This window comes from Acipenser ruthenus, chromosome 39 (assembly GCF_902713425.1).
Source record: "Acipenser ruthenus chromosome 39, fAciRut3.2 maternal haplotype, whole genome shotgun sequence".
NCBI classification, from domain to species: Eukaryota; Metazoa; Chordata; class Actinopteri; order Acipenseriformes; family Acipenseridae; genus Acipenser; species Acipenser ruthenus.
Genome location: NC_081227.1, coordinates 9,482,966 through 9,500,231, shown reverse-complemented (window position 1 = coordinate 9,500,231; position 17,266 = coordinate 9,482,966). Strand labels below are relative to the sequence as shown.

Genomic DNA, 17,266 nt, shown 5'->3' with positions numbered 1-17,266 from the left:
AGCTAATTCCCCACACTTGACAACGTATGACACGTGGCTGCCCAGAGCTAGGTGAAAATGATTAACTTATTTTTATTTGATGATGATGATGATGATGATGTTGTTGTTGTTGTTGTTGTTTCAGACAGTTGTTGCCTTAGGTTTCATTCCTTCTTTTTATCCTCATTACCAGTAAAACCAGGTAGGAGAAAAAAAAAAAAAAAGTATTGTCCTTCGAGCCGGAATTGAACCAGCGACCTAAGGATGCCAATGTGTTCCACTACAGTCCTCCGCTCTACCAGCTGAGCTATCGAAGGAAGGGTGGGAGGGTTGCTCCTTGAGGACAATACACAATTCAGCAAAAGGCTGGCAAGCTCAGCTGACTGCAGCAGTCAATAGCTGCCACCACTGTTTTTCTTCTTGTTGCCGAGTGTGCGTTAACAGTGCTTCCAGAACACAGGGGCCAGTGGCACAATGGATAGTCTGACTACACATCAGAAGATTGTAGGTTTGACTCCTGCCTGGCTCGCGACTGTTGTTGTATGCTTGTTTACCCTCAGCTTTGGAAATTTGTAGGACAGGGTTGATAAATGGCGACCTCGAGGTGTCTCTGCCTCCTTAGCGCAGTAGGTAGCGCGTCAGTCTCATAATCTGAAGGTCCTGAGTTCGATCCTCAGAGGGGGCAGCTTCTGTGTGTTTTTTTTAATAGACTATTTTACAGCTGTTGGAATGAAATCTTTGTTCCCAAGTTAGACCAGATTGAACATTTTCGAACCATTTATTAAAGAAAGAGCATCCATTGGAGAATGCAGGTATCGATCCCGCTACTTCTCGCATGCTAAACGAGCGCTCTACCATTTGAGCTAATTCCCCACATTTGACAACGTATGACACGTGGCTGCCCAGAGCTAGGTGAAAATGATTAACTTATTTTTATTTGATGATGATGATGATGATGATGTTGTTGTTGTTGTTGTTGTTGTTTCAGACAGTTGTTGCCTTAGGTTTCATTCCTTCTTTTTATCCTCATTACCAGTAAAACCATTTGAGCTAATTCCCCACACTTGACAACGTATGACACGTGGCTGCCCAGAGCTAGGTGAAAATGATTAACTTATTTTTATTTGATGATGATGATGATGATGATGTTGTTGTTGTTGTTGTTGTTTCAGACAGTTGTTGCCTTAGGTTTCATTCCTTCTTTTTATCCTCATTACCAGTAAAACCAGGTAGGAGAAAAAAAAAAAAAAAGTATTATCCTTCGAGCCGGAATTGAACCAGCGACCTAAGGATGCCAATGTGTTCCACTACAGTCCTCCGCTCTACCAGCTGAGCTATCGAAGGAAGGGTGGGAGGGTTGCTCCTTGAGGACAATACACAATTCAGCAAAAGGCTGGCAAGCTCAGCTGACTGCAGCAGTCAATAGCTGCCACCACTGTTTTTCTTCTTGTTGCCGAGTGTGCGTTAACAGTGCTTCCAGAACACAGGGGCCAGTGGCACAATGGATAGTCTGACTACACATCAGAAGATTGTAGGTTTGACTCCTGCCTGGCTCGCGACTGTTGTTGTATGCTTGTTTACCCTCAGCTTTGGAAATTTGTAGGACAGGGTTGATAAATGGCGACCTCGAGGTGTCTCTGCCTCCTTAGCGCAGTAGGTAGCGCGTCAGTCTCATAATCTGAAGGTCCTGAGTTCGATCCTCAGAGGGGGCAGCTTCTGTGTGTTTTTTTTAATAGACTATTTTACAGCTGTTGGAATGAAATCTTTGTTCCCAAGTTAGACCAGATTGAACATTTTCGAACCATTTATTAAAGAAAGAGCATCCATTGGAGAATGCAGGTATCGATCCCGCTACTTCTCGCATGCTAAACGAGCGCTCTACCATTTGAGCTAATTCCCCACATTTGACAACGTATGACACGTGGCTGCCCAGAGCTAGGTGAAAATGATTAACTTATTTTTATTTGATGATGATGATGATGATGATGTTGTTGTTGTTGTTGTTGTTGTTTCAGACAGTTGTTGCCTTAGGTTTCATTCCTTCTTTTTATCCTCATTACCAGTAAAACCATTTGAGCTAATTCCCCACACTTGACAACGTATGACACGTGGCTGCCCAGAGCTAGGTGAAAATGATTAACTTATTTTTATTTGATGATGATGATGATGATGATGTTGTTGTTGTTGTTGTTGTTTCAGACAGTTGTTGCCTTAGGTTTCATTCCTTCTTTTTATCCTCATTACCAGTAAAACCAGGTAGGAGAAAAAAAAAAAAAAAGTATTATCCTTCGAGCCGGAATTGAACCAGCGACCTAAGGATGCCAATGTGTTCCACTACAGTCCTCCGCTCTACCAGCTGAGCTATCGAAGGAAGGGTGGGAGGGTTGCTCCTTGAGGACAATACACAATTCAGCAAAAGGCTGGCAAGCTCAGCTGACTGCAGCAGTCAATAGCTGCCACCACTGTTTTTCTTCTTGTTGCCGAGTGTGCGTTAACAGTGCTTCCAGAACACAGGGGCCAGTGGCACAATGGATAGTCTGACTACACATCAGAAGATTGTAGGTTTGACTCCTGCCTGGCTCGCGACTGTTGTTGTATGCTTGTTTACCCTCAGCTTTGGAAATTTGTAGGACAGGGTTGATAAATGGCGACCTCGAGGTGTCTCTGCCTCCTTAGCGCAGTAGGTAGCGCGTCAGTCTCATAATCTGAAGGTCCTGAGTTCGATCCTCAGAGGGGGCAGCTTCTGTGTGTTTTTTTTAATAGACTATTTTACAGCTGTTGGAATGAAATCTTTGTTCCCAAGTTAGACCAGATTGAACATTTTCGAACCATTTATTAAAGAAAGAGCATCCATTGGAGAATGCAGGTATCGATCCCGCTACTTCTCGCATGCTAAACGAGCGCTCTACCATTTGAGCTAATTCCCCACATTTGACAACGTATGACACGTGGCTGCCCAGAGCTAGGTGAAAATGATTAACTTATTTTTATTTGATGATGATGATGATGATGATGTTGTTGTTGTTGTTGTTGTTGTTTCAGACAGTTGTTGCCTTAGGTTTCATTCCTTCTTTTTATCCTCATTACCAGTAAAACCATTTGAGCTAATTCCCCACACTTGACAACGTATGACACGTGGCTGCCCAGAGCTAGGTGAAAATGATTAACTTATTTTTATTTGATGATGATGATGATGATGATGTTGTTGTTGTTGTTGTTGTTTCAGACAGTTGTTGCCTTAGGTTTCATTCCTTCTTTTTATCCTCATTACCAGTAAAACCAGGTAGGAGAAAAAAAAAAAAAAAGTATTGTCCTTCGAGCCGGAATTGAACCAGCGACCTAAGGATGCCAATGTGTTCCACTACAGTCCTCCGCTCTACCAGCTGAGCTATCGAAGGAAGGGTGGGAGGGTTGCTCCTTGAGGACAATACACAATTCAGCAAAAGGCTGGCAAGCTCAGCTGACTGCAGCAGTCAATAGCTGCCACCACTGTTTTTCTTCTTGTTGCCGAGTGTGCGTTAACAGTGCTTCCAGAACACAGGGGCCAGTGGCACAATGGATAGTCTGACTACACATCAGAAGATTGTAGGTTTGACTCCTGCCTGGCTCGCGACTGTTGTTGTATGCTTGTTTACCCTCAGCTTTGGAAATTTGTAGGACAGGGTTGATAAATGGCGACCTCGAGGTGTCTCTGCCTCCTTAGCGCAGTAGGTAGCGCGTCAGTCTCATAATCTGAAGGTCCTGAGTTCGATCCTCAGAGGGGGCAGCTTCTGTGTGTTTTTTTTAATAGACTATTTTACAGCTGTTGGAATGAAATCTTTGTTCCCAAGTTAGACCAGATTGAACATTTTCGAACCATTTATTAAAGAAAGAGCATCCATTGGAGAATGCAGGTATCGATCCCGCTACTTCTCGCATGCTAAACGAGCGCTCTACCATTTGAGCTAATTCCCCACATTTGACAACGTATGACACGTGGCTGCCCAGAGCTAGGTGAAAATGATTAACTTATTTTTATTTGATGATGATGATGATGATGATGTTGTTGTTGTTGTTGTTGTTGTTTCAGACAGTTGTTGCCTTAGGTTTCATTCCTTCTTTTTATCCTCATTACCAGTAAAACCATTTGAGCTAATTCCCAACACTTGACAACGTATGACACGTGGCTTCCCAGAGCTAGGTGAAAATGATTAACTTATTTTTATTTGATGATGATGATGATGATGTTGTTGTTGTTGTTGTTTCAGACAGTTGTTGCCTTAGGTTTCATTCCTTCTTTTTATCCTCATTACCAGTAAAACCATTTGAGCTAATTCCCCACACTTGACAACGTATGACACGTGGCTGCCCAGAGCTAGGTGAAAATGATTAACTTATTTTTATTTGATGATGATGATGATGATGATGTTGTTGTTGTTGTTGTTGTTGTTTCAGACAGTTGTTGCCTTAGGTTTCATTCCTTCTTTTTATCCTCATTACCAGTAAAACCAGGTAGGAGAAAAAAAAAAAAAAGTATTGTCCTTCGAGCCGGAATTGAACCAGCGACCTAAGGATGCCAATGTGTTCCACTACAGTCCTCCGCTCTACCAGCTGAGCTATCGAAGGAAGGATGGGAGAGTGGCTCTTTGAGGACAATACACAATTCAGCAAAAGGCTGGCAAGCTCAGCTGACTGCAGCAGTCAATAGCTGCCACCACTGTTTTTCTTCTTGTTGCCGAGTGTGCGTTAACAGTGCTTCCAGAACACAGGGGCCAGTGGCACAATGGATAGTCTGACTACACATCAGAAGATTGTAGGTTTGACTCCTGCCTGGCTCGCGACTGTTGTTGTATGCTTGTTTACCCTCAGCTTTGGAAATTTGTAGGACAGGGTTGATAAATGGCGACCTCGAGGTGTCTCTGCCTCCTTAGCGCAGTAGGTAGCGCGTCAGTCTCATAATCTGAAGGTCCTGAGTTCGATCCTCAGAGGGGGCAGCTTCTGTGTGTTTTTTTTAATAGACTATTTTAAAGCTGTTGGAATGAAATCTTTGTTCCCAAGTAAGACCAGATTGAACATTTTCGAACCATTTATTAAAGAAAGAGCATCCATTGGAGAATGCAGGTATCGATCCCGCTACTTCTCGTATGCTAAACGAGCGCTCTACCATTTGAGCTAATTCCCCACATTTGACAACGTATGACACGTGGCTGCCCAGAGCTAGGTGAAAATGATTAACTTATTTTTATTTGATGATGATGATGATGATGATGATGTTGTTGTTGTTGTTGTTGTTGTTTCAGACAGTTGTTGCCTTAGGTTTCATTCCTTCTTTTTATCCTCATTACCAGTAAAACCATTTGAGCTAATTCCCAACACTTGACAACGTATGACACGTGGCTTCCCAGAGCTAGGTGAAAATGATTAACTTATTTTTATTTGATGATGATGATGATGATGTTGTTGTTGTTGTTGTTTCAGACAGTTGTTGCCTTAGGTTTCATTCCTTCTTTTTATCCTCATTACCAGTAAAACCATTTGAGCTAATTCCCCACACTTGACAACGTATGACACGTGGCTGCCCAGAGCTAGGTGAAAATGATTAACTTATTTTTATTTGATGATGATGATGATGATGATGTTGTTGTTGTTGTTGTTGTTTCAGACAGTTGTTGCCTTAGGTTTCATTCCTTCTTTTTATCCTCATTACCAGTAAAACCAGGTAGGAGAAAAAAAAAAAAAAGTATTGTCCTTCGAGCCGGAATTGAACCAGCGACCTAAGGATGCCAATGTGTTCCACTACAGTCCTCCGCTCTACCAGCTGAGCTATCGAAGGAAGGATGGGAGAGTGGCTCTTTGAGGACAATACACAATTCAGCAAAAGGCTGGCAAGCTCAGCTGACTGCAGCAGTCAATAGCTGCCACCACTGTTTTTCTTCTTGTTGCCGAGTGTGCGTTAACAGTGCTTCCAGAACACAGGGGCCAGTGGCACAATGGATAGTCTGACTACACATCAGAAGATTGTAGGTTTGACTCCTGCCTGGCTCGCGACTGTTGTTGTATGCTTGTTTACCCTCAGCTTTGGAAATTTGTAGGACAGGGTTGATAAATGGCGACCTCGAGGTGTCTCTGCCTCCTTAGCGCAGTAGGTAGCGCGTCAGTCTCATAATCTGAAGGTCCTGAGTTCGATCCTCAGAGGGGGCAGCTTCTGTGTGTTTTTTTTAATAGACTATTTTACAGCTGTTGGAATGAAATCTTTGTTCCCAAGTAAGATCAGATTGAACATTTTCGAACCATTTATTAAAGAAAGAGCATCCATTGGAGAATGCAGGTATCGATCCCGCTACTTCTCGCATGCTAAACGAGCGCTCTACCATTTGAGCTAATTCCCCACATTTGACAACGTATGACACGTGGCTGCCCAGAGCTAGGTGAAAATGATTAACTTATTTTTATTTGATGATGATGATGATGATGATGTTGTTGTTGTTGTTGTTGTTGTTTCAGACAGTTGTTGCCTTAGGTTTCATTCCTTCTTTTTATCCTCATTACCAGTAAAACCATTTGAGCTAATTCCCAACACTTGACAACGTATGACACGTGGCTTCCCAGAGCTAGGTGAAAATGATTAACTTATTTTTATTTGATGATGATGATGATGATGTTGTTGTTGTTGTTGTTTCAGACAGTTGTTGCCTTAGGTTTCATTCCTTCTTTTTATCCTCATTACCAGTAAAACCATTTGAGCTAATTCCCCACACTTGACAACGTATGACACGTGGCTGCCCAGAGCTAGGTGAAAATGATTAACTTATTTTTATTTGATGATGATGATGATGATGATGTTGTTGTTGTTGTTGTTGTTGTTTCAGACAGTTGTTGCCTTAGGTTTCATTCCTTCTTTTTATCCTCATTACCAGTAAAACCAGGTAGGAGAAAAAAAAAAAAAAGTATTGTCCTTCGAGCCGGAATTGAACCAGCGACCTAAGGATGCCAATGTGTTCCACTACAGTCCTCCGCTCTACCAGCTGAGCTATCGAAGGAAGGATGGGAGAGTGGCTCTTTGAGGACAATACACAATTCAGCAAAAGGCTGGCAAGCTCAGCTGACTGCAGCAGTCAATAGCTGCCACCACTGTTTTTCTTCTTGTTGCCGAGTGTGCGTTAACAGTGCTTCCAGAACACAGGGGCCAGTGGCACAATGGATAGTCTGACTACACATCAGAAGATTGTAGGTTTGACTCCTGCCTGGCTCGCGACTGTTGTTGTATGCTTGTTTACCCTCAGCTTTGGAAATTTGTAGGACAGGGTTGATAAATGGCGACCTCGAGGTGTCTCTGCCTCCTTAGCGCAGTAGGTAGCGCGTCAGTCTCATAATCTGAAGGTCCTGAGTTCGATCCTCAGAGGGGGCAGCTTCTGTGTGTTTTTTTTAATAGACTATTTTAAAGCTGTTGGAATGAAATCTTTGTTCCCAAGTAAGACCAGATTGAACATTTTCGAACCATTTATTAAAGAAAGAGCATCCATTGGAGAATGCAGGTATCGATCCCGCTACTTCTCGTATGCTAAACGAGCGCTCTACCATTTGAGCTAATTCCCCACATTTGACAACGTATGACACGTGGCTGCCCAGAGCTAGGTGAAAATGATTAACTTATTTTTATTTGATGATGATGATGATGATGATGATGTTGTTGTTGTTGTTGTTGTTGTTTCAGACAGTTGTTGCCTTAGGTTTCATTCCTTCTTTTTATCCTCATTACCAGTAAAACCATTTGAGCTAATTCCCAACACTTGACAACGTATGACACGTGGCTTCCCAGAGCTAGGTGAAAATGATTAACTTATTTTTATTTGATGATGATGATGATGATGTTGTTGTTGTTGTTGTTTCAGACAGTTGTTGCCTTAGGTTTCATTCCTTCTTTTTATCCTCATTACCAGTAAAACCATTTGAGCTAATTCCCCACACTTGACAACGTATGACACGTGGCTGCCCAGAGCTAGGTGAAAATGATTAACTTATTTTTATTTGATGATGATGATGATGATGATGTTGTTGTTGTTGTTGTTGTTTCAGACAGTTGTTGCCTTAGGTTTCATTCCTTCTTTTTATCCTCATTACCAGTAAAACCAGGTAGGAGAAAAAAAAAAAAAAGTATTGTCCTTCGAGCCGGAATTGAACCAGCGACCTAAGGATGCCAATGTGTTCCACTACAGTCCTCCGCTCTACCAGCTGAGCTATCGAAGGAAGGATGGGAGAGTGGCTCTTTGAGGACAATACACAATTCAGCAAAAGGCTGGCAAGCTCAGCTGACTGCAGCAGTCAATAGCTGCCACCACTGTTTTTCTTCTTGTTGCCGAGTGTGCGTTAACAGTGCTTCCAGAACACAGGGGCCAGTGGCACAATGGATAGTCTGACTACACATCAGAAGATTGTAGGTTTGACTCCTGCCTGGCTCGCGACTGTTGTTGTATGCTTGTTTACCCTCAGCTTTGGAAATTTGTAGGACAGGGTTGATAAATGGCGACCTCGAGGTGTCTCTGCCTCCTTAGCGCAGTAGGTAGCGCGTCAGTCTCATAATCTGAAGGTCCTGAGTTCGATCCTCAGAGGGGGCAGCTTCTGTGTGTTTTTTTTAATAGACTATTTTAAAGCTGTTGGAATGAAATCTTTGTTCCCAAGTAAGACCAGATTGAACATTTTCGAACCATTTATTAAAGAAAGAGCATCCATTGGAGAATGCAGGTATCGATCCCGCTACTTCTCGTATGCTAAACGAGCGCTCTACCATTTGAGCTAATTCCCCACATTTGACAACGTATGACACGTGGCTGCCCAGAGCTAGGTGAAAATGATTAACTTATTTTTATTTGATGATGATGATGATGATGATGATGTTGTTGTTGTTGTTGTTGTTGTTTCAGACAGTTGTTGCCTTAGGTTTCATTCCTTCTTTTTATCCTCATTACCAGTAAAACCATTTGAGCTAATTCCCAACACTTGACAACGTATGACACGTGGCTTCCCAGAGCTAGGTGAAAATGATTAACTTATTTTTATTTGATGATGATGATGATGATGTTGTTGTTGTTGTTGTTTCAGACAGTTGTTGCCTTAGGTTTCATTCCTTCTTTTTATCCTCATTACCAGTAAAACCATTTGAGCTAATTCCCCACACTTGACAACGTATGACACGTGGCTGCCCAGAGCTAGGTGAAAATGATTAACTTATTTTTATTTGATGATGATGATGATGATGATGTTGTTGTTGTTGTTGTTGTTTCAGACAGTTGTTGCCTTAGGTTTCATTCCTTCTTTTTATCCTCATTACCAGTAAAACCAGGTAGGAGAAAAAAAAAAAAAAGTATTGTCCTTCGAGCCGGAATTGAACCAGCGACCTAAGGATGCCAATGTGTTCCACTACAGTCCTCCGCTCTACCAGCTGAGCTATCGAAGGAAGGATGGGAGAGTGGCTCTTTGAGGACAATACACAATTCAGCAAAAGGCTGGCAAGCTCAGCTGACTGCAGCAGTCAATAGCTGCCACCACTGTTTTTCTTCTTGTTGCCGAGTGTGCGTTAACAGTGCTTCCAGAACACAGGGGCCAGTGGCACAATGGATAGTCTGACTACACATCAGAAGATTGTAGGTTTGACTCCTGCCTGGCTCGCGACTGTTGTTGTATGCTTGTTTACCCTCAGCTTTGGAAATTTGTAGGACAGGGTTGATAAATGGCGACCTCGAGGTGTCTCTGCCTCCTTAGCGCAGTAGGTAGCGCGTCAGTCTCATAATCTGAAGGTCCTGAGTTCGATCCTCAGAGGGGGCAGCTTCTGTGTGTTTTTTTTAATAGACTATTTTAAAGCTGTTGGAATGAAATCTTTGTTCCCAAGTAAGACCAGATTGAACATTTTCGAACCATTTATTAAAGAAAGAGCATCCATTGGAGAATGCAGGTATCGATCCCGCTACTTCTCGTATGCTAAACGAGCGCTCTACCATTTGAGCTAATTCCCCACATTTGACAACGTATGACACGTGGCTGCCCAGAGCTAGGTGAAAATGATTAACTTATTTTTATTTGATGATGATGATGATGATGATGATGATGTTGTTGTTGTTGTTGTTGTTTCAGACAGTTGTTGCCTTAGGTTTCATTCCTTCTTTTTATCCTCATTACCAGTAAAACCATTTGAGCTAATTCCCAACACTTGACAACGTATGACACGTGGCTTCCCAGAGCTAGGTGAAAATGATTAACTTATTTTTATTTGATGATGATGATGATGATGTTGTTGTTGTTGTTGTTTCAGACAGTTGTTGCCTTAGGTTTCATTCCTTCTTTTTATCCTCATTACCAGTAAAACCATTTGAGCTAATTCCCCACACTTGACAACGTATGACACGTGGCTGCCCAGAGCTAGGTGAAAATGATTAACTTATTTTTATTTGATGATGATGATGATGATGATGTTGTTGTTGTTGTTGTTGTTGTTTCAGACAGTTGTTGCCTTAGGTTTCATTCCTTCTTTTTATCCTCATTACCAGTAAAACCAGGTAGGAGAAAAAAAAAAAAAAGTATTGTCCTTCGAGCCGGAATTGAACCAGCGACCTAAGGATGCCAATGTGTTCCACTACAGTCCTCCGCTCTACCAGCTGAGCTATCGAAGGAAGGATGGGAGAGTGGCTCTTTGAGGACAATACACAATTCAGCAAAAGGCTGGCAAGCTCAGCTGACTGCAGCAGTCAATAGCTGCCACCACTGTTTTTCTTCTTGTTGCCGAGTGTGCGTTAACAGTGCTTCCAGAACACAGGGGCCAGTGGCACAATGGATAGTCTGACTACACATCAGAAGATTGTAGGTTTGACTCCTGCCTGGCTCGCGACTGTTGTTGTATGCTTGTTTACCCTCAGCTTTGGAAATTTGTAGGACAGGGTTGATAAATGGCGACCTCGAGGTGTCTCTGCCTCCTTAGCGCAGTAGGTAGCGCGTCAGTCTCATAATCTGAAGGTCCTGAGTTCGATCCTCAGAGGGGGCAGCTTCTGTGTGTTTTTTTTAATAGACTATTTTAAAGCTGTTGGAATGAAATCTTTGTTCCCAAGTAAGACCAGATTGAACATTTTCGAACCATTTATTAAAGAAAGAGCATCCATTGGAGAATGCAGGTATCGATCCCGCTACTTCTCGTATGCTAAACGAGCGCTCTACCATTTGAGCTAATTCCCCACATTTGACAACGTATGACACGTGGCTGCCCAGAGCTAGGTGAAAATGATTAACTTATTTTTATTTGATGATGATGATGATGATGATGATGTTGTTGTTGTTGTTGTTGTTGTTTCAGACAGTTGTTGCCTTAGGTTTCATTCCTTCTTTTTATCCTCATTACCAGTAAAACCATTTGAGCTAATTCCCAACACTTGACAACGTATGACACGTGGCTTCCCAGAGCTAGGTGAAAATGATTAACTTATTTTTATTTGATGATGATGATGATGATGTTGTTGTTGTTGTTGTTTCAGACAGTTGTTGCCTTAGGTTTCATTCCTTCTTTTTATCCTCATTACCAGTAAAACCATTTGAGCTAATTCCCCACACTTGACAACGTATGACACGTGGCTGCCCAGAGCTAGGTGAAAATGATTAACTTATTTTTATTTGATGATGATGATGATGATGATGTTGTTGTTGTTGTTGTTGTTTCAGACAGTTGTTGCCTTAGGTTTCATTCCTTCTTTTTATCCTCATTACCAGTAAAACCAGGTAGGAGAAAAAAAAAAAAAAGTATTGTCCTTCGAGCCGGAATTGAACCAGCGACCTAAGGATGCCAATGTGTTCCACTACAGTCCTCCGCTCTACCAGCTGAGCTATCGAAGGAAGGATGGGAGAGTGGCTCTTTGAGGACAATACACAATTCAGCAAAAGGCTGGCAAGCTCAGCTGACTGCAGCAGTCAATAGCTGCCACCACTGTTTTTCTTCTTGTTGCCGAGTGTGCGTTAACAGTGCTTCCAGAACACAGGGGCCAGTGGCACAATGGATAGTCTGACTACACATCAGAAGATTGTAGGTTTGACTCCTGCCTGGCTCGCGACTGTTGTTGTATGCTTGTTTACCCTCAGCTTTGGAAATTTGTAGGACAGGGTTGATAAATGGCGACCTCGAGGTGTCTCTGCCTCCTTAGCGCAGTAGGTAGCGCGTCAGTCTCATAATCTGAAGGTCCTGAGTTCGATCCTCAGAGGGGGCAGCTTCTGTGTGTTTTTTTTAATAGACTATTTTAAAGCTGTTGGAATGAAATCTTTGTTCCCAAGTAAGACCAGATTGAACATTTTCGAACCATTTATTAAAGAAAGAGCATCCATTGGAGAATGCAGGTATCGATCCCGCTACTTCTCGTATGCTAAACGAGCGCTCTACCATTTGAGCTAATTCCCCACATTTGACAACGTATGACACGTGGCTGCCCAGAGCTAGGTGAAAATGATTAACTTATTTTTATTTGATGATGATGATGATGATGATGATGTTGTTGTTGTTGTTGTTGTTGTTTCAGACAGTTGTTGCCTTAGGTTTCATTCCTTCTTTTTATCCTCATTACCAGTAAAACCATTTGAGCTAATTCCCAACACTTGACAACGTATGACACGTGGCTTCCCAGAGCTAGGTGAAAATGATTAACTTATTTTTATTTGATGATGATGATGATGATGTTGTTGTTGTTGTTGTTTCAGACAGTTGTTGCCTTAGGTTTCATTCCTTCTTTTTATCCTCATTACCAGTAAAACCATTTGAGCTAATTCCCCACACTTGACAACGTATGACACGTGGCTGCCCAGAGCTAGGTGAAAATGATTAACTTATTTTTATTTGATGATGATGATGATGATGATGTTGTTGTTGTTGTTGTTGTTGTTTCAGACAGTTGTTGCCTTAGGTTTCATTCCTTCTTTTTATCCTCATTACCAGTAAAACCAGGTAGGAGAAAAAAAAAAAAAAGTATTGTCCTTCGAGCCGGAATTGAACCAGCGACCTAAGGATGCCAATGTGTTCCACTACAGTCCTCCGCTCTACCAGCTGAGCTATCGAAGGAAGGATGGGAGAGTGGCTCTTTGAGGACAATACACAATTCAGCAAAAGGCTGGCAAGCTCAGCTGACTGCAGCAGTCAATAGCTGCCACCACTGTTTTTCTTCTTGTTGCCGAGTGTGCGTTAACAGTGCTTCCAGAACACAGGGGCCAGTGGCACAATGGATAGTCTGACTACACATCAGAAGATTGTAGGTTTGACTCCTGCCTGGCTCGCGACTGTTGTTGTATGCTTGTTTACCCTCAGCTTTGGAAATTTGTAGGACAGGGTTGATAAATGGCGACCTCGAGGTGTCTCTGCCTCCTTAGCGCAGTAGGTAGCGCGTCAGTCTCATAATCTGAAGGTCCTGAGTTCGATCCTCAGAGGGGGCAGCTTCTGTGTGTTTTTTTTAATAGACTATTTTAAAGCTGTTGGAATGAAATCTTTGTTCCCAAGTAAGACCAGATTGAACATTTTCGAACCATTTATTAAAGAAAGAGCATCCATTGGAGAATGCAGGTATCGATCCCGCTACTTCTCGTATGCTAAACGAGCGCTCTACCATTTGAGCTAATTCCCCACATTTGACAACGTATGACACGTGGCTGCCCAGAGCTAGGTGAAAATGATTAACTTATTTTTATTTGATGATGATGATGATGATGATGATGTTGTTGTTGTTGTTGTTGTTGTTGTTTCAGACAGTTGTTGCCTTAGGTTTCATTCCTTCTTTTTATCCTCATTACCAGTAAAACCATTTGAGCTAATTCCCAACACTTGACAACGTATGACACGTGGCTTCCCAGAGCTAGGTGAAAATGATTAACTTATTTTTATTTGATGATGATGATGATGATGTTGTTGTTGTTGTTGTTTCAGACAGTTGTTGCCTTAGGTTTCATTCCTTCTTTTTATCCTCATTACCAGTAAAACCATTTGAGCTAATTCCCCACACTTGACAACGTATGACACGTGGCTGCCCAGAGCTAGGTGAAAATGATTAACTTATTTTTATTTGATGATGATGATGATGATGATGTTGTTGTTGTTGTTGTTGTTTCAGACAGTTGTTGCCTTAGGTTTCATTCCTTCTTTTTATCCTCATTACCAGTAAAACCAGGTAGGAGAAAAAAAAAAAAAAGTATTGTCCTTCGAGCCGGAATTGAACCAGCGACCTAAGGATGCCAATGTGTTCCACTACAGTCCTCCGCTCTACCAGCTGAGCTATCGAAGGAAGGATGGGAGAGTGGCTCTTTGAGGACAATACACAATTCAGCAAAAGGCTGGCAAGCTCAGCTGACTGCAGCAGTCAATAGCTGCCACCACTGTTTTTCTTCTTGTTGCCGAGTGTGCGTTAACAGTGCTTCCAGAACACAGGGGCCAGTGGCACAATGGATAGTCTGACTACACATCAGAAGATTGTAGGTTTGACTCCTGCCTGGCTCGCGACTGTTGTTGTATGCTTGTTTACCCTCAGCTTTGGAAATTTGTAGGACAGGGTTGATAAATGGCGACCTCGAGGTGTCTCTGCCTCCTTAGCGCAGTAGGTAGCGCGTCAGTCTCATAATCTGAAGGTCCTGAGTTCGATCCTCAGAGGGGGCAGCTTCTGTGTGTTTTTTTTAATAGACTATTTTAAAGCTGTTGGAATGAAATCTTTGTTCCCAAGTAAGACCAGATTGAACATTTTCGAACCATTTATTAAAGAAAGAGCATCCATTGGAGAATGCAGGTATCGATCCCGCTACTTCTCGTATGCTAAACGAGCGCTCTACCATTTGAGCTAATTCCCCACATTTGACAACGTATGACACGTGGCTGCCCAGAGCTAGGTGAAAATGATTAACTTATTTTTATTTGATGATGATGATGATGATGATGATGTTGTTGTTGTTGTTGTTGTTTCAGACAGTTGTTGCCTTAGGTTTCATTCCTTCTTTTTATCCTCATTACCAGTAAAACCATTTGAGCTAATTCCCAACACTTGACAACGTATGACACGTGGCTTCCCAGAGCTAGGTGAAAATGATTAACTTATTTTTATTTGATGATGATGATGATGATGTTGTTGTTGTTGTTGTTTCAGACAGTTGTTGCCTTAGGTTTCATTCCTTCTTTTTATCCTCATTACCAGTAAAACCATTTGAGCTAATTCCCCACACTTGACAACGTATGACACGTGGCTGCCCAGAGCTAGGTGAAAATGATTAACTTATTTTTATTTGATGATGATGATGATGATGATGTTGTTGTTGTTGTTGTTGTTTCAGACAGTTGTTGCCTTAGGTTTCATTCCTTCTTTTTATCCTCATTACCAGTAAAACCAGGTAGGAGAAAAAAAAAAAAAGTATTGTCCTTCGAGCAGGAATTGAACCAGCAACCTAAGGATGCCAATGTGTTCCACTACAGTCCTCCGCTCTACCAGCTGAGCTATCGAAGGAAGGGTGGGAGGGTTGCTCTTTGAGGACAATACACAATTCAGCAAAAGGCTGGCAAGCTCAGCTGACTGCAGCAGTCAATAGCTGCCACCACTGTTTTTCTTCTTGTTGCCGAGTGTGCGTTAACAGTGCTTCCAGAACACAGGGGCCAGTGGAAAAATGGATAGTCTGACTACACATCAGAAGATTGTAGGTTTGACTCCTGCCTGGCTCGCGACTGTTGTTGTATGCTTGTTTACCCTCAGCTTTGGAAATTTGTAGGACAGGGTTGATAAATGGCGACCTCGAGGTGTCTCTGCCTCCTTAGCGCAGTAGGTAGCGCGTCAGTCTCATAATCTGAAGGTCCTGAGTTCGATCCTCAGAGGGGGCAGCTTCTGTGTGTTTTTTTTAATAGACTATTTTAAAGCTGTTGGAATGAAATCTTTGTTCCCAAGTAAGACCAGATTGAACATTTTCGAACCATTTATTAAAGAAAGAGCATCCATTGGAGAATGCAGGTATCGATCCCGCTACTTCTCGTATGCTAAACGAGCGCTCTACCATTTGAGCTAATTCCCCACATTTGACAACGTATGACACGTGGCTGCCCAGAGCTAGGTGAAAATGATTAACTTATTTTTATTTGATGATGATGATGATGATGATGTTGTTGTTGTTGTTGTTGTTGTTGTTTCAGACAGTTGTTGCCTTAGGTTTCATTCCTTCTTTTTATCCTCATTACCAGTAAAACCATTTGAGCTAATTCCCAACACTTGACAACGTATGACACGTGGCTTCCCAGAGCTAGGTGAAAATGATTAACTTATTTTTATTTGATGATGATGATGATGATGTTGTTGTTGTTGTTGTTTCAGACAGTTGTTGCCTTAGGTTTCATTCCTTCTTTTTATCCTCATTACCAGTAAAACCATTTGAGCTAATTCCCCACACTTGACAACGTATGACACGTGGCTGCCCAGAGCTAGGTGAAAATGATTAACTTATTTTTATTTGATGATGATGATGATGATGATGTTGTTGTTGTTGTTGTTGTTTCAGACAGTTGTTGCCTTAGGTTTCATTCCTTCTTTTTATCCTCATTACCAGTAAAACCAGGTAGGAGAAAAAAAAAAAAAAGTATTGTCCTTCGAGCCGGAATTGAACCAGCGACCTAAGGATGCCAATGTGTTCCACTACAGTCCTCCGCTCTACCAGCTGAGCTATCGAAGGAAGGATGGGAGAGTGGCTCTTTGAGGACAATACACAATTCAGCAAAAGGCTGGCAAGCTCAGCTGACTGCAGCAGTCAATAGCTGCCACCACTGTTTTTCTTCTTGTTGCCGAGTGTGCGTTAACAGTGCTTCCAGAACACAGGGGCCAGTGGCACAATGGATAGTCTGACTACACATCAGAAGATTGTAGGTTTGACTCCTGCCTGGCTCGCGACTGTTGTTGTATGCTTGTTTACCCTCAGCTTTGGAAATTTGTAGGACAGGGTTGATAAATGGCGACCTCGAGGTGTCTCTGCCTCCTTAGCGCAGTAGGTAGCGCGTCAGTCTCATAATCTGAAGGTCCTGAGTTCGATCCTCAGAGGGGGCAGCTTCTGTGTGTTTTTTTTAATAGACTATTTTAAAGCTGTTGGAATGAAATCTTTGTTCCCAAGTAAGACCAGATTGAACATTTTCGAACCATTTATTAAAGAAAGAGCATCCATTGGAGAATGCAGGTATCGATCCCGCTACTTCTCGTATGCTAAACGAGCGCTCTACCATTTGAGCTAATTCCCCACATTTGACAACGTATGACACGTGGCTGCCCAGAGCTAGGTGAAAATGATT

At 42.2% G+C, this 17,266-nt stretch overlaps 30 non-coding genes across 30 annotated transcripts; 15 read left to right on the top strand and 15 right to left on the bottom strand.

Moving 5' to 3' along the window:
* Positions 1 to 209: 209 nt before the first annotated feature.
* On the bottom strand, positions 210 to 296 carry trnay-gua (transfer RNA tyrosine (anticodon GUA)). The gene is given in 2 exon segments: positions 210 to 245; positions 260 to 296. It is a non-coding gene; the product is annotated as a tRNA-Tyr (tRNA).
* A 295-nt stretch (positions 297 to 591) lies between these two features.
* On the top strand, positions 592 to 664 carry trnam-cau (transfer RNA methionine (anticodon CAU)). Its single transcript has one exon. It is a non-coding gene; the product is annotated as a tRNA-Met (tRNA).
* Positions 665 to 1,236: 572 nt separating this feature from the next.
* trnay-gua (transfer RNA tyrosine (anticodon GUA)) lies at positions 1,237 to 1,323 on the bottom strand. Its single transcript is given in 2 exon segments — positions 1,237 to 1,272; positions 1,287 to 1,323. It is a non-coding gene; the product is annotated as a tRNA-Tyr (tRNA).
* Positions 1,324 to 1,618: 295 nt separating this feature from the next.
* trnam-cau (transfer RNA methionine (anticodon CAU)) lies at positions 1,619 to 1,691 on the top strand. The gene has a single exon. It is a non-coding gene; the product is annotated as a tRNA-Met (tRNA).
* Positions 1,692 to 2,263: 572 nt separating this feature from the next.
* On the bottom strand, positions 2,264 to 2,350 carry trnay-gua (transfer RNA tyrosine (anticodon GUA)). The gene is given in 2 exon segments: positions 2,264 to 2,299; positions 2,314 to 2,350. It is a non-coding gene; the product is annotated as a tRNA-Tyr (tRNA).
* Positions 2,351 to 2,645: 295 nt separating this feature from the next.
* On the top strand, positions 2,646 to 2,718 carry trnam-cau (transfer RNA methionine (anticodon CAU)). The gene has a single exon. It is a non-coding gene; the product is annotated as a tRNA-Met (tRNA).
* A 572-nt stretch (positions 2,719 to 3,290) lies between these two features.
* On the bottom strand, positions 3,291 to 3,377 carry trnay-gua (transfer RNA tyrosine (anticodon GUA)). Its single transcript is given in 2 exon segments — positions 3,291 to 3,326; positions 3,341 to 3,377. It is a non-coding gene; the product is annotated as a tRNA-Tyr (tRNA).
* Positions 3,378 to 3,672: 295 nt separating this feature from the next.
* trnam-cau (transfer RNA methionine (anticodon CAU)) lies at positions 3,673 to 3,745 on the top strand. Its single transcript has one exon. It is a non-coding gene; the product is annotated as a tRNA-Met (tRNA).
* Positions 3,746 to 4,497: 752 nt separating this feature from the next.
* Positions 4,498 to 4,584, bottom strand: trnay-gua (transfer RNA tyrosine (anticodon GUA)). Its single transcript is given in 2 exon segments — positions 4,498 to 4,533; positions 4,548 to 4,584. It is a non-coding gene; the product is annotated as a tRNA-Tyr (tRNA).
* Positions 4,585 to 4,879: 295 nt separating this feature from the next.
* trnam-cau (transfer RNA methionine (anticodon CAU)) lies at positions 4,880 to 4,952 on the top strand. The gene has a single exon. It is a non-coding gene; the product is annotated as a tRNA-Met (tRNA).
* Positions 4,953 to 5,704: 752 nt separating this feature from the next.
* Positions 5,705 to 5,791, bottom strand: trnay-gua (transfer RNA tyrosine (anticodon GUA)). The gene is given in 2 exon segments: positions 5,705 to 5,740; positions 5,755 to 5,791. It is a non-coding gene; the product is annotated as a tRNA-Tyr (tRNA).
* Positions 5,792 to 6,086: 295 nt separating this feature from the next.
* trnam-cau (transfer RNA methionine (anticodon CAU)) lies at positions 6,087 to 6,159 on the top strand. Its single transcript has one exon. It is a non-coding gene; the product is annotated as a tRNA-Met (tRNA).
* A 752-nt stretch (positions 6,160 to 6,911) lies between these two features.
* On the bottom strand, positions 6,912 to 6,998 carry trnay-gua (transfer RNA tyrosine (anticodon GUA)). Its single transcript is given in 2 exon segments — positions 6,912 to 6,947; positions 6,962 to 6,998. It is a non-coding gene; the product is annotated as a tRNA-Tyr (tRNA).
* A 295-nt stretch (positions 6,999 to 7,293) lies between these two features.
* trnam-cau (transfer RNA methionine (anticodon CAU)) lies at positions 7,294 to 7,366 on the top strand. Its single transcript has one exon. It is a non-coding gene; the product is annotated as a tRNA-Met (tRNA).
* Positions 7,367 to 8,118: 752 nt separating this feature from the next.
* On the bottom strand, positions 8,119 to 8,205 carry trnay-gua (transfer RNA tyrosine (anticodon GUA)). The gene is given in 2 exon segments: positions 8,119 to 8,154; positions 8,169 to 8,205. It is a non-coding gene; the product is annotated as a tRNA-Tyr (tRNA).
* Positions 8,206 to 8,500: 295 nt separating this feature from the next.
* On the top strand, positions 8,501 to 8,573 carry trnam-cau (transfer RNA methionine (anticodon CAU)). Its single transcript has one exon. It is a non-coding gene; the product is annotated as a tRNA-Met (tRNA).
* Positions 8,574 to 9,325: 752 nt separating this feature from the next.
* trnay-gua (transfer RNA tyrosine (anticodon GUA)) lies at positions 9,326 to 9,412 on the bottom strand. Its single transcript is given in 2 exon segments — positions 9,326 to 9,361; positions 9,376 to 9,412. It is a non-coding gene; the product is annotated as a tRNA-Tyr (tRNA).
* Positions 9,413 to 9,707: 295 nt separating this feature from the next.
* On the top strand, positions 9,708 to 9,780 carry trnam-cau (transfer RNA methionine (anticodon CAU)). The gene has a single exon. It is a non-coding gene; the product is annotated as a tRNA-Met (tRNA).
* A 755-nt stretch (positions 9,781 to 10,535) lies between these two features.
* trnay-gua (transfer RNA tyrosine (anticodon GUA)) lies at positions 10,536 to 10,622 on the bottom strand. Its single transcript is given in 2 exon segments — positions 10,536 to 10,571; positions 10,586 to 10,622. It is a non-coding gene; the product is annotated as a tRNA-Tyr (tRNA).
* Positions 10,623 to 10,917: 295 nt separating this feature from the next.
* trnam-cau (transfer RNA methionine (anticodon CAU)) lies at positions 10,918 to 10,990 on the top strand. The gene has a single exon. It is a non-coding gene; the product is annotated as a tRNA-Met (tRNA).
* A 752-nt stretch (positions 10,991 to 11,742) lies between these two features.
* Positions 11,743 to 11,829, bottom strand: trnay-gua (transfer RNA tyrosine (anticodon GUA)). The gene is given in 2 exon segments: positions 11,743 to 11,778; positions 11,793 to 11,829. It is a non-coding gene; the product is annotated as a tRNA-Tyr (tRNA).
* Positions 11,830 to 12,124: 295 nt separating this feature from the next.
* On the top strand, positions 12,125 to 12,197 carry trnam-cau (transfer RNA methionine (anticodon CAU)). Its single transcript has one exon. It is a non-coding gene; the product is annotated as a tRNA-Met (tRNA).
* Positions 12,198 to 12,952: 755 nt separating this feature from the next.
* Positions 12,953 to 13,039, bottom strand: trnay-gua (transfer RNA tyrosine (anticodon GUA)). The gene is given in 2 exon segments: positions 12,953 to 12,988; positions 13,003 to 13,039. It is a non-coding gene; the product is annotated as a tRNA-Tyr (tRNA).
* Positions 13,040 to 13,334: 295 nt separating this feature from the next.
* Positions 13,335 to 13,407, top strand: trnam-cau (transfer RNA methionine (anticodon CAU)). Its single transcript has one exon. It is a non-coding gene; the product is annotated as a tRNA-Met (tRNA).
* A 755-nt stretch (positions 13,408 to 14,162) lies between these two features.
* Positions 14,163 to 14,249, bottom strand: trnay-gua (transfer RNA tyrosine (anticodon GUA)). The gene is given in 2 exon segments: positions 14,163 to 14,198; positions 14,213 to 14,249. It is a non-coding gene; the product is annotated as a tRNA-Tyr (tRNA).
* Positions 14,250 to 14,544: 295 nt separating this feature from the next.
* trnam-cau (transfer RNA methionine (anticodon CAU)) lies at positions 14,545 to 14,617 on the top strand. Its single transcript has one exon. It is a non-coding gene; the product is annotated as a tRNA-Met (tRNA).
* A 748-nt stretch (positions 14,618 to 15,365) lies between these two features.
* On the bottom strand, positions 15,366 to 15,452 carry trnay-gua (transfer RNA tyrosine (anticodon GUA)). The gene is given in 2 exon segments: positions 15,366 to 15,401; positions 15,416 to 15,452. It is a non-coding gene; the product is annotated as a tRNA-Tyr (tRNA).
* Positions 15,453 to 15,747: 295 nt separating this feature from the next.
* On the top strand, positions 15,748 to 15,820 carry trnam-cau (transfer RNA methionine (anticodon CAU)). Its single transcript has one exon. It is a non-coding gene; the product is annotated as a tRNA-Met (tRNA).
* Positions 15,821 to 16,572: 752 nt separating this feature from the next.
* Positions 16,573 to 16,659, bottom strand: trnay-gua (transfer RNA tyrosine (anticodon GUA)). The gene is given in 2 exon segments: positions 16,573 to 16,608; positions 16,623 to 16,659. It is a non-coding gene; the product is annotated as a tRNA-Tyr (tRNA).
* Positions 16,660 to 16,954: 295 nt separating this feature from the next.
* trnam-cau (transfer RNA methionine (anticodon CAU)) lies at positions 16,955 to 17,027 on the top strand. The gene has a single exon. It is a non-coding gene; the product is annotated as a tRNA-Met (tRNA).
* The last annotated feature ends 239 nt before the right edge of the window (positions 17,028 to 17,266 follow it).